The sequence below is a fragment of the Pyrgilauda ruficollis genome, unplaced genomic scaffold (genome assembly GCF_017590135.1).
Source record: "Pyrgilauda ruficollis isolate IOZ18807 unplaced genomic scaffold, ASM1759013v1 scaffold30, whole genome shotgun sequence".
Lineage (NCBI taxonomy): Eukaryota > Metazoa > Chordata > Aves > Passeriformes > Passeridae > Pyrgilauda > Pyrgilauda ruficollis.
In genome coordinates this window covers 4557813-4571680 of record NW_024524378.1, presented here as the reverse complement: position 1 = coordinate 4571680, position 13868 = coordinate 4557813, and the positions used below count along the sequence as shown (strand labels likewise).

General features: G+C 39.9%; 1 protein-coding gene across 1 annotated transcript in view; it reads left to right on the top strand.

Moving 5' to 3' along the window:
• Window positions 1–13868, top strand: part of XKR4 (XK related 4) — a 211814-nt gene that overhangs the window by 151004 nt on the left and 46942 nt on the right. The window lies entirely within an intron of this gene.

Below are 13868 nucleotides of genomic sequence, written 5' to 3'. Positions count from 1 at the left end.
TTTTGTTTCTTTTTTCTTGGCATTTCCTTTAAAAAGCGTGATTTTACTTTCCACCCCTATGGAGTCAGTTTTGTTATAAAGAGCACAGAAATGCCTGAAAGTATCTTGAATGGTGATTCAGTAGGAAAGAAATGGAGTTACAGTCATTTCCTTGAAAAGAAATCCAAAGGTGTTCTCTGTTTTTGAGGGGTTTTCTTTCACTTCCTTGATAATGACTGTAGTGGCAAAATCAGGGAAATTTGCATGATGTAGCCATACACCTGGCTGACTCACTGCCACACCTGCTCTGGGGTGGCTCACTTTCAGCCACTTCAGTGCCATTCCTTGAGAGGCAGAGCCATGCAAACAAGGGCAGAAACCGTTCTTTGGCTTTGCAGCAGCAGCACATCCTGTGGCAGCAGCCTTTGGAGCCAGATGGGTTTTCTGAGCAGAGCATAATGCATTGCAATTGAATTGATATTTTAAGCCAACACATGTTTAGATCAGAGAGGCTCACAACACAGTCACTTACAATACACGGCTGATTGCTTCATGACAGAAGCAGCTAAATGCTGTAATGGGGAAGGTGGTATCAGCATTTCACTTCTAAATTTTGATTCTCAATTACTTAAAGCAGCTGTAAGAATTCACTTTTAGCTGGGGCTTGAACAAGGACACGGGCCAAGACCCAGAGTAATCTAAAAAGCAGTAGGAGTTTCTTTATGAAAGCCTTCCTAGTACGAAAAAGTTTAAATATAAGAGGGCAGGAAAATCTGCTACCCCAAAGGCAGGGTCTTGTGTTTATTTCTGAAACTGAGATACAATTGAGACAATGAGAATGAACAGAGCTTTGAGAAAAGCTCTTCTGAAAAGATCAGCTGGATAAAATGTACAGAGCTGCAAATGATCTCTAGGAAAGCACATTAGCTATACTTCACCTAACATAAAAGCTGAAGGACCACTGAGTTGAACAGTGGCAAAGTGTGTTGAGGAATTGTTATCTTTAAAACATTTGCCTGTATAAGGTATCCCTTTGTTGTCAGGCATCACTGAGGCCAAGCACAACCGGTAAAGGTGACCAAGGATTGAAGAACATTATTATAATTATTATTGTTATTATGAGTACTATTATTATTGTTCAGCATTCTAACAGCAAATGTTTACAATCCAGCCATTGTGTCTTTCAGAGTTCTGCTTTCTGAGATAGAAAAAGCATTTTTCTTCATGGCAGGCTATTCCTGAACTGTTTTTTGTAGAATTTTTTATACCATTCAGTGAAGTGTCTTGCTCTAGTTGTTATCAGAAAATGAAGTAGCAAGTCCACCACAACTGACTTGTGTTATGTTTGTTTGTTACTACGCTTGGGGAACTCTTATGCATTAAGGGCTTTTTTTTTTTTTTCTCCTATTCAAGATTTCATCAATAGCAGTCAACAAGACCAAATCTTTCAGATTATATATTCAGAAGTATTTAAACTGACTCTGCAGAACAAATTAGGAAGATCAGACACTTTAAGAATATCTTCTGCTTTGACAGTATCTGTACATACTGTGAATCAATTTCCAGATTTGATTCTAAGTAGAGCATTCTTTATTCAGTCTTGAAACAGAAGAGACAGAGAGCTGCATATACAAAAGTTAAAAGTAAGATTGAAAGGTATTATAGAAGATGGTTACACAAATATCTGAACATGAGTAATTTGTAGAACAAAGTCTTCAGCTAAGAAAGGATTCCAGTTAGAGACTTCCACACATTTTTCTACATATGAGCTGTACCTGCTATTAAGTAAAATAGTCCTGCTGGGAAGGCTATAGAAAGATGGTTCTCAGATACCAAATTTCTGGTTCCAAGAACCATATATTAAAATTTGCCAAGGCTGTAAAGAGAAGATAAGATCTGAAATCTTCAGAAAGCTGGAATGTAATGAAAAGAACACCAGGCTTTTAGATCACATCTTTGGGTAATATTTTCGTTTCTTCCTATAATACACCAATAACCTGTCACTTTGAAAAAGCTTTAAAAATTGCATGTCTAAAGTTAGGAAAAGGGATCCATAGTTAAGCACATAAATATGTAGTCTGCTTTCTAAATGGATAAGTACGTGTAACTTAAAGAAAAATTTGCAGTTATGTGTTTGTAAATACATTGAGGCTACAGAGGAATTTTCTAAATACTTGTTGATCCAAATGACATCTTAACCCACTAAAAAATTGAAATCATATATCATTGAAAACCATGAAAATATTTGAGTCTTTTTATGATATCTTATGAAATCATTAATATCTTGTAGTCTTGTAAAAGTAATAATCCAGTCACAAGATATTTTACAACTTAAAAGGCTTTTATGCCTCCCTTAATAAGCACCATAAAATAATTACCTAATTTTGAATATATATATTTCTTTAAATAAATAAGTTTGTCTGGAGTACAATTAGTTTTCTTTAATTTTTTTTTCTCTTTTATTGATGTATCTGGTACCTATCAGACTATGAACTTACTTTGGAGTCTACATTTTTGTATGATAAGATGGCTAAAAGGGACAACTTTTTTCCCTAAGGATAGTATAATTAGTTAGCTAATGTTTAGGTTTTGATTGCTTCCCCCATAAGGACAGAAAAACACACATACTATTTCATTAGCACCTCACCGATGAGTGCTAAAATGTTTATTAGTTCTTGACAGTGACTATTTGATGCTGGTTCCAGTTAAGCACCTCTGCCTATATATATTCATTCTCTGGCTTATGAATCCACGGTGACAAGTCCTATTCCCTCCTTTTTGTCCTCCCCTCTATTCCCCCACCCAAACACACTTTTACCTCACTGTTGTTTGCAAAAGACAATGACAATGTTTTAATGACAATGTCATAAATTTTGAAGAAAAGGGAGGTAACGCTTTCAGCCAGTATTTCTATCGTCCAAACAAGATGCTTTATCTTCTGAGTGTCTTTAAATACAATCATTTAAATATGTTCAGCCCTCTAAAGCCATTACCAAGGCTGTTATGGTACAACTCACACGGTGTTTTTTTATGGCCTCTCCAAATAGTTAATGTCAGGTGTCAGATGGTAAGGAATATATTTGGATCACAAAACTCATTCTCCTGCTAGGAAACACTAAGAAACTATACTATGTAAAAACAACACTAAGAAACTATACTATGCAAACTATACTATGCTACAAAATGCAAAACAATAATCAACAAAAATTAGCATTAACTATGTCCAAAGTGAGACATGAATAGACAAACTGTGCAGAGTAGCTCATGTATTTATGGGTGGAGGGACTTAGGACTGAGATTTGAGATTTCTGTGCCAGCTGGCACTGAATTTGCATTTTTCTCCAGCAGGGGCATGAGAAATATGCCCTCTTCTCCTCACCCAGGACTGAGAATTTATGCTGCATGTAAGTATCCTAAAAGCTACATATGTTTGGCAGGAGTCTGCATCTCTGCTAACATTTCCTTTAAACAACTGCAAGAAAAAAGAAGTTTAAAAGAAAAAAGCAGCAGCTACGTGCATGATCATAAATTGCTCTAGCCTGTTTTTTTCCATGTCCCAGTAAGCTTCAGGGTTTCACCAGAGAATGCAAATTGAAACTGACTGCAACAGTTGGCTCTAGATTTTGTTGTCAGGGAGCAGTATTCATTTTCCTCAGTGCCTGATTTCTGTTGCCTTTCTGCTTAAGAGAAAAAGAACAAAAGGAGATAAGGAGGCAGATTGGGAGAGCGTGGCTTAGCAATTAAAATACGCTAAAATTATACTTTCTTCCTGCTATGAAGTGCCATAACCCCAGGATACGAAAAACTAGATTTAAAATAGCAGAAATTTGCTGTTATGAGCGGGGAAGAAAGAGGCAACAGACAAAGGTACTGGCCAGCAGAGCGCAAGCATGCAACTGAGCTGCCAAACCTGAATTTACATTTTAATTCTCCCTCTACACAAGCTTTTCTCAAAGCCATTGTGAGGCACCGTGGATCTGAGTCTTTCTGCAACAATTGCTGAAGAAAAGCCTAAGTCCCATATCTTATCTTCCAGCCAAGATTCCATCTTGAACCATCCCAAAACCTGCACCCTGGGCGCTACCCAGGCCTCACAGCGGCCTTGCAGAAGCATGGCCTTGACCCCTGCTGAGCACTGCCCACGGCTGTAGCAGCACAGGGCCTGCAATGCCCCCATGGCGGTCAGCAGCCTGAAATAGGAAATGCCTGCTCATGACGCCTGGGCCTTAGAAGCCCCTCTCTTCCATTGCTTATCTCTCTGTAAGCCTATAGGTCATATTTGCCTCGACCCTCACCATTGGATAATTTCCAAAACCCCTATACCCTATAAAAAGCCCTACTTCTGCCAGTTTGGTAGAAGAGCTGTCACCGGGACCTTCGCAGAAGTTGCCACTAAAGGGCATCTCTGTGGAACCTCACACAGCGCTTCTCCTCTCTCTCCCTGCGTCTGCTGCTGCTGCTGCGGCCTTAGCAAAGCAAAAGAGCTGAAATCACTAAAGAGCTAGAAATCACCCTGGACCTTCGCAGAAGCTGCCACTAAAGGGCATCTCTGTGGAACCTCACACAGCGCTTCTCCTCTCTCTCCCTGCGTCTGCTGCTGCTGCTGCGGCCTTAGCAAAGCAAAAGAGCTGAAATCACTAAAGAGCTAGAAATTATCTAAGAGCTGAAATCACTAAGAGCTGAACTGCTTGCTAAGGTTGCCTGTGGCTGGGAGCTGCCTGGGAGGCTGTGCTGAACAGGACTGCGCTCTCCGGGCCCGCGGCAGCCAGCCGGGGACACCCCAAAACCCGGCTGAGGCCCGCCTTACACCGGGATCCCATCCACACCTCCCACCCCGGTGTAACTCCTGTCTTAAGACCTGTAGGAATCACTGGCAGCCTGGTGTACCCTGTATGTCAGTGCCAATGGTCCCGTGAGCCTCGACAGGCACTCCAAGCATGGCTGTGACATTTAGGACAGCCAGCTTCACATCACTCAGGGACAGGCTGCTCCCTCGCCACACTGGAGCTGTTTGAAACAGTCCTGGGCCCCTTTCATGGGTGCCTGACAGAGGAGAGGGAATGACATGAGGGAATTCTACTAAGATTTCACACTAGAAGTTCAGTTTCACCTTCAGTTCTTGATAGACAGTGATTTGCTCTGGTTTTGGCTCCGGTTCAGGTTCATTTCAGCTCAGTGATTTTCACTTGTGCTTCTCAGACACCATGCACTGTCACAGGGTTACTGTTGTTGCCTTTTTCCCAACCTGGAAATGGAATTCAAAATAATTTTAGTGAGGAGGTAATATAAAAGGGGATCTTTATTTGAAGGCCTTCACAGGCAGTTATGGAAAGATGTTCACAAAAGCTCCCCCTACCCTGGGGTAAGTACATTCTTATAGGTTTTAGGCAATTAGCATAATTGATAAAAAGCACCAATTAGGAGGACAAGTGGTGATGCAATTCCCCCCCAGGTCAAACCCCTTATCTGGAGCCCCCCGTTCAGCACCAGTTGTTCTTTGTCCATGAGAAGGTGTCTCCAAGAGTTGTTCTCTGCCTTGGTTCCCAGGAAGAACTAAGATAGCACAGGGTCTTGTACTCCTGGGGCTTGGAGCTCTGGAATTTGTTTTGCCTCTCTGCCTAGGAAAAGGCCATGGAAAAGTAGTGGGAAAACGAGTCACTAATACAATAGGTGACAGAGTTACAAATATGTGTGAAGAACACAGAGAACATACAAAAGAAGAAAAGGCAAAACCCAAATGACATCACTGTGAGTTATTATTTTAAAGGATTCTGGTGGAATATGCCAATGCTCTCAAATAAACATTGATCATCTGGCTCAGGCTCTTCTTCTGACTTGTATATTAAATGAGCTGACATTTGTTTCAGCTAATTTTCTTTTCTGCCAGAATTCAAGCTATCTTAAATGAGCTTGTTTTAGGAATGTTCTTCTTTCTGGCCTCTGCTTGGATGGGGTCTTCATATTCCATTGGTCTCAGTGATCCACTGTTCCTGTAGATACTCATCTGAATATCCAATTCTTGTCATCAGGGTTTTGTGCAAGAACATGCATAGTTAGGTCAAGAAGAGAGAAAAAGTGTCTTAAACTAGGTATTCCTCAGCCAGTTGTAGAGGAAAATTTTTCCTGAAATAAATATAATGCCAAATGTAGACATGTCAACTGTCTGAGCATGCTTCTTAGATTCTCATGTAAAGAAATTACTGGAAGCTGCTCAAAAACTGGCAAGGTGTCTTCGTAATTTTTTTTTCTAATTTGGAACATAAAGTGTCCTATACAATGTCCTATACTGATACAATTTATGGCCCAGTACTTTAATCTCTACCATCAACTGCCATGGGAGCTGCCTGAACAATGGTTCTTTATTATGTGTGGAACATTTCACACCATGAAAATGTCCCCAAGCACTTAACAGAGTTACATAAAACAGTCTCAGTAAATAATAGCAGAGAATAAATAAATTTAAAAGATTAGGCAAAGGAAAGCAGAAATAATTCAAACACTTAGTCAGACATGCAGCACAGAGCTAGGCAGTAAATTATGCCTTGTATTTCTTTTGAAAAGACCTAAAACAGTTGTTTTGTTTTTTCCTTTTGCTCTCTAAAATACCTACACTTCCTCTTAAGAAAGCTAAAGAGAATTAGTGTCATAAACAAGCAGCCTGGAGTCTAACAGAGGCAGCCACACAGAGTGTTAAGCTTTCTTTTCAAGAAACCATCCAGTCCTGATGTAACAAGATACTTAAACCAGTCCATGTGATTAGAGTTATTCAGCCGTGGAAAGCTGGGCATGTATTTAAATACCTTGCTGAATTGTGAAGATGATACTGAGGAAACTGCATGTTAAGGGTGGAATTAATCTTGCTGAACTACAGTTCTGTTTAAAAGTTAGATGTTCTGTTTAAGCTACTTTTATAACCAGTTAAGAGAGAGAGGCACCTGAAGGACATTCTTCCTTTCTTGAGGGGCATCCAATATAGATGGGATGACATACCCTATAGATGTGTGTATCTGTACACATCTCTCATTGGACTAGAAATTAGCTACCTGGAGCTCAGGTAGTTTCAGTATCTGACTTAAACATGGCTAAAGTTTAGGGAGATGGATGCACATTTACTTCTTCTATGTCTTTCACTGCAAGATAGATGCTTGAAAATTTTGTAGAAAGAGATTTCTCATGGCTCTGTGCACATACCAGAGATTTGCATTGCTATGGAATCTAAGAAATTTTGAATTCCTTCATCACAGAATTTTTCTTGCATTATCATACAGGAATAAACTAAAAGTTTGAGTATGAAAAAAGGATGATACACTTAAAAAATTACAGTTGAACCCACAGCAGTTGTGTCACATCTTCAGCAATAAGAAGCACTGCAAATGTTTGTGACTTAATACTGCTACAGGTCATACAGTGAATTATAATATCTATTGTGCCTTAAAAAATGACAGTGCTGCTCTCTGAGAAAGGAACAGCTTGTTCCACCTGCCACAAGATCAGCCTTTCAGCCTTGTACAGAAAATGCTCCAATATGGTACCTTGGGATTATCCTCATATAACTGGTTTGCCTAATTCAAACTGGCAGACACAATCTGAATTCAGTGAATCAGAAGATACATGGGATTTCATCAGTGAGATAATTTCAGTAGATTAACTCAGGCACTACCAGCCTCTGTCAGCTTCTTCAGAGAGCTCTTGGGGCAAAGGAGGTGAGGACAGAGGCCAAACAAAACTGCTTGATTGCAAGTGCCTGTATCACCACACTGTATCAGAGGCATCCATAAGGTAACTGGTTCTCTAGGGATGAAATATGAAAAGTCTGGTCCATCGTTATAGCCTGGGTTAACAGGTTCTCACAGGCAGACATGTAATTTGCAAAGCTTGCAGTACAACTTACAGTTCCTTTTATAAGAGCTATAAATGCCTCTTTTATACTGTAGACATAATTTCACTGTCTCAAAATCTTAACAATTGAATAACAAAATGCAAACATTATACTTTGTCAGCATAAACAAAACAACAATTATATTAAAGGTCCTACAGGCATTGCTCATTTGTATTAATAATTCCTGCTTTACAATCAAGCTGTACAAGATGCCAAGTTAATTATTTTAAATACTTTTCAGTCTTGGCACTTTACTTGGACTTCAAATGGGGAAATGAGGAGAGAAACAAAGAGCAGAGAAATGGAAAATCCTTCACCATCAAATAATTGAGGCATATGACAGAAGAGGATTTAGGAGGAAAAAGCCCTAAGGAGATTTTGGGAGGTTTCACTAGTTTGTTCAATGGTGAACATTTCATCCAAAAATGAAATGCCTGAAAAGCTGGAGGCTGAACAGCTTAAGATAGACTGTGCACACAGAAACATTGCAATGCTGGAAGAGGCATAAATTATGCATTTCTGATGTGTCTCTATAGGCCTTGTAACCTTCTTTCGACCCTTAGGGTGCTCATTATCTGCAGGAGCAATTAACAGACAGTATCTTGCAGCTAGCACGATTTCTTACCTTTAGAGTGATTTCAAATCAAATAAAAAGGAGGCTAATAGAGCCAAGGAGGCCTGAGCTGTGAAGTTACTTCTGAAGTATATTGGATAGAAATAATCAGTGAATTGAAGGTACATGGTGCCAGGAAGGCTGGATTATGTCCGGCTGGTTTTGCTTGCTGAATCTTTTATGTTTTGGATAGTTATTGTTGTTCCTGTGAGAGATTATGCAAGTGGCACAAATAATGGAAAATGCCTTCATTAATTCTGAAAGAAAAGGCCTAAATTCCCTTACTTCAGCAACTTCAAGCTGATTAATCAAAAGATCTGGTTTTTCAACTAGTCAGAATAAATTACAGACAACAGACGTAAAAAAGCACACTTAAGACTGGTCTTAGAAAAAGAAGTTCTAGTGACCAGCAATCTGCTTAACTCCCCAAACCCATCAGAAATTTTTCCAAACTTAAGATATATAAATAGATTAGGAAAAAATAAAGATCAAATGCAAACTACACAATTCTGAGATAAAATTTGTACAAAACTAATTATTTCAAGTCTTCAAAAATCTAAATTAAATGTTTCTTATCTGAAAGAGCAGATTGTTGAATACAAATCAGTCCTATATTATGATCTCTCTAGAGCTGTCCTATTGCAATATGGAAATCCATGACATTGTTTAATATACAGAGCCTGGCACATTTCTATGTGATGTGATGCACCACCATTTTCTTTAGCAGTAACATACTCTATTTTCAGTTCCTTCCTAATGCATGAAAATCATTCCAAAGACTATCATTTTATATGCACTGAGGTACATTATAAAAGCCACATAATTTTAAAAAATTACTAAATTTCTGGTTTAAAAAACAAAACAGATTTCGAAAATATATACCAAAATGTTTATTACTGCTATATCCCATTAGCCCATACAAGCCACCATTGTCTAAGAACATCTTTTTACTGTTTCATCATGAGTTTATGCTGAGTCTGGAAATGGGATTTGTATATCTTCCTACACCATACAGACCTGCTGATTTCACTGAGGATCCAGGTGGAGTCAGGGATCTGGATTCCACTACAAGATTGAAGTTTTAAGTTTCAATTCTTGGGATTGAGGACATTTTTCTCCTGTAAACTACAACACCTTGGACAATGCTTACAAGGAAAACCTTGGAGTCATTCCGTTCACCTGAAGTTTATCATCACTCACATGTGACCAGGATTTCTCTACCAGAAGAAGCAAAACTAGATAAGAATTGAGACTGGATTTGCAGCAACATGATTTTATTCTTATCAAAATCATTTTTTAAAAAAGCTATTGAGCCTAAAAAGCATGTTCAATTTATGATAAAAAGTGAAATTTCATCTTACATGTAGAAGCACCAGTATATTTATTAATTTCAAAAGCGTAAGTGATAACAAGATTTCAGAAGCAGAAAATGAAATGGTTCTATTGAGCTTGTAAGGAGGGGATATATTTTGGCAGACTGGTTATCATTTAGCACAGCAAAGTCAATCATCTGACTCTGCATGTTGCTCTCCTTCACTATAGGAGTTAGAGAACATAGATCTCTATGTTCAGAAAGTCACGGCTTTGGTCTTGAGGGATTTCAATTACCCAGGTATTGATTAGGATGACAATTATACAAAAGGTGTAGAGAGGAACACATTTGTAAAGGTTGACCAGAAGGTTGACCAGGGTTGCTTTCTTTAGCCATTGTTGAGGTGACTGCATAATGAGAGCTTATTTAGAAACCTGCCCCAACAGTCGTGAGCTCTGATAAAGAGAAGCAGCAAGACATTTCTGGGTCTGAAATCTTCCTTGTGGTTGGGAGACACAACACTGTTTTCCTATAACAACTACCATCATTCCTTCCAGAAACTCCTTACCTCCCTTGTGACAAATGACCATATGATTTCCAAAGACTTTTTGCCCCTCTTACATTATGTCAGAACATCTCTACCCTGACTAAACTCCTTAAAAAGTCATATTTACATCACAGGCATACTACTGACAGAGGCTTGCAGAAACAAATACATGTGTGTGTGTGTGTGTGTGTGTGTGTGTGTGTGTGTGTGTGTGTGTGTATGTGTGTGTGTGTAAATACTAAGTCATCATCCTAATACTAGAAGTTTTTTGAGAGCAATGCTTTATATTCCTTCAAACGAATAGGTGGAATATCCATAATTAGGTGGAATGTCCATAATTAGGTGGAACATCCTCAAAAATTACCATAATGGCAGTTTAAATTACCAGTGTGGTATGGATGTGAAATCATCACATAGCCTTTGCCAAATAGGTCAATAGAAATGGAATCACAGTCAGAATAGGAGCCACCTCTACCAGTGAAGAGTTTACTCACTGTACACAGAGAGTGCTTCTTAGTCATCACAACAAAGAGTTTCCAGGAGTTTCATTAAACTGAGGGCTGCTTAAAAGCCAAGGAGCCCAGGTCACATGTTCAATTAATCCCATATACTTTTTTAATATTTAAACAGTGTGTTAATTTAAGGCTTAATGCTACCTTCAGACATTCAGCCTCAAAGCCTCACTAACAGAGTACATTTATTTCTCCACTTTGGGGAAGTAGAATGTGAAAAGGCTGATATTGCTTCTAACGCTACTGTTTGTTGAGCATCTCTGTGCCCCACTTTAGCCAGATGTGATTCCTCTGCAATTAATATGGAATTTCCTCTGTTTCCAGCCTGTCATTCATGCAGTTTCTCTGACTGAGTCTGTAATGAGCAGTTTGGGTCCAGCTAGCTCATTCATGTGCAGAATCAAGAAGTTCCAGCTTTTTCCAGTACCTCAGGAACGCTGTTGTTTTTCAGCTCCTGCATGTGCATGTTCAGTCTGGGAGGGAACTTTCTACAGAGGCTAGAGCGAGGTCTCGGCAACAGGTCAGATCTGTTTTGGGGGATTTTGAAAGATGCAAAGCATTTGTGAGCACAAGGATGTCCTAAAACACATTGGCATAGCTCAGTGGTACTATTCAAAACTGAGCTATGATTTCCCACTCGTTCAAGCCACACAGCTTCTTGTGGGAGAGAAACCAGCCGTCTCCTCGTGCCTGCTGGAAGAAACGGCCCAGAAAAATCCTTCTCGGTGCGTCATTCACGAGAGAGGGAATGGAGAGAGGGAACAGGACTATTCTGCCGCCAGAGCCTGTTTTCTTTCGCTGTCAAAATACACGGAACAGCCTTCCTAGCTCGCATAGGCTTCATTGAGACAAAGTTAGCGGCAGGGGTGCGGAGTGCCGAGCCGCGGTCGCGCCGCAGCCCCGCAGTGCCACCTAGTGCGAGCGCGGCCCCGGAGCCGGCGGCGCTCGGGCCGCTCCGCTCGGGGTCACGCTCCGCCGGCGTCCCCAGGGCTTCCTAGGGACCTTCCCGCTGGGCGGAACAGGGCTTTGCTCCGTCTCCTGGTGGCCTGGCGGTGCTACCAAGCTGCTGCTGGAGTTGTGGTGCTGCTGATGGGCAGAGAGGAGGGAGGGAAGAGGATGGCTCCAGCAGCTCAAAGGCTTTGGCATTTTAAGCACCTACCTGAGAGAACTGCTGAGGGACATTGGGAGAGACTTGGAAGTTCAGACTTGGAAGTTCTTAATTTCTGGTGGCGTTCTTCAGGATGACTGGAGATTGAATAGTTGCCACTGGGCACATAATCTAAAGTGTATCAAGCTGAAAAAAAACCAAATGGGAATTCAGGTCGAACTTCATTCCTTGCATCTGTGAGAGTCAATAGACCACCAGAAAACAGCAACACATGAAGGGGAAGCTGAAAGCAACTGCAAACAGGGGGGCATGAGCAGGAGGATCTACCAAAGGAGTAGTCATGTAGGCTTGCAGTTGTTTGGATGCTTCACTCATCCTGCTAGCTTCTTCAGCTTTCTTGCTGGGGCTGCTAATACATGGTGTGCATATAAAACTGTTCCAAACTGCTAAAAGAAAGCACTGCAAGGCACATTTGTTATATTGCTTGGCAAAAAAAAAATCCCCAACAAACTCCACACATAATAAATAGTCAGTGCATCAAAATTCATACCTGCTGTTTAGGAACAGATCTGCACACATTTATTACCAGTTTTAAATTCTTTATAATATCAAATGTAGCTGTATCAAATCCCAGAGGAACTCCCCTGCAGAAAAAGGGAAATATATTGCATCAGTATTTCATTATACAGTCCACTGATCACAAAACACATCTACTCTAGGTTTACCCCAGAGTCCTTACCTAACACACTGTTCACTCAGAACAAATGCAAGCTCCAGGGTCTCAGGAAAGGGAGTTTAAACCAGTCTTTCACTGTGGCATCTTATTCCCCGAAGATAATTAGCACACTTCACAAAGCTCTGATTAAAGTTGTCTTTTTTCTTCTTCTGTTAATCTTTTCCTGTTGTCTAATGGTCTGAACACTATAAAAATGAAAATGCATTCATTAAGTTAACGGTTTTGTGGACTGAGGTACGGCACATCTCCTGTACTTGCTGGCTTCCTTAAGAGCTGCCTCTGCAACCAGGTGTTGTCTACCACGATCACATTTTAGAATATAGGAATCTTCAGTTTTGTTATAACAAGCTGAGAGTAAATGGTCTAGGAGCACACTGGCAGGGTATTCCCTCATCCCCAGAGGTGCCATCTGGCATGTTTGAACCTCTTCATGTTCCCATTATGGTGTTAGTATGGGGAAGAGGAGATGGGGGTGCAAGAGTCAAGCAAGACAACTTATTTTTAAAATGGCAATTTGATATGTCAAGGCACTAGTTCCAGAAATGAGTATGGTTTTATGCTTCCAAATATTGACAGATTTAGTCAGTTAAGAGATCATGATGTCTACGGTAATGGACATCTGGAGTGACATAAAGTTTGTTCTCTTCATACTGCACAAAGAAGGTATGAAATATGATTAAACCAAAAGAGTATTTTTAAATACCCATTTTACACAGGCATAAAACACTTCAAGAGGCATAAAGCAATGAGAAATCAAACTCCTAGTAATGGTGAGAGCAGTGATATGCAGGAACATGACACTATTCAGCCACAAAATGGTTACTGTACAATGTAAATTGTTCACTTTAACATTCAAGTTGCCTGCTCTTGCCCTGGTTGCATAACAAACTCAGACTCAAATACTGATTGCTTTCTACACTGAAACAGTGTTCAGAAAAAAGATTACTATTGTTCAGACTTTTTCAGGAAATTTAGAGAGGTTTATGTTGTTAAATCACAATTCTAGTTTCCTGTTTTGATTTGAACTATACGAATTCAGAACAGAGCAGAGCATTTGTGTGAAATAAGTTAATACACTAAAGCATCCTGTTTTCTTCTCACAAATGGTCTGCTAGAGCTACAATTTCAACAGTGTCTCTTTCATGATATCTTGTCTTTTGAAGTGAAATTCAAAGTGTGACT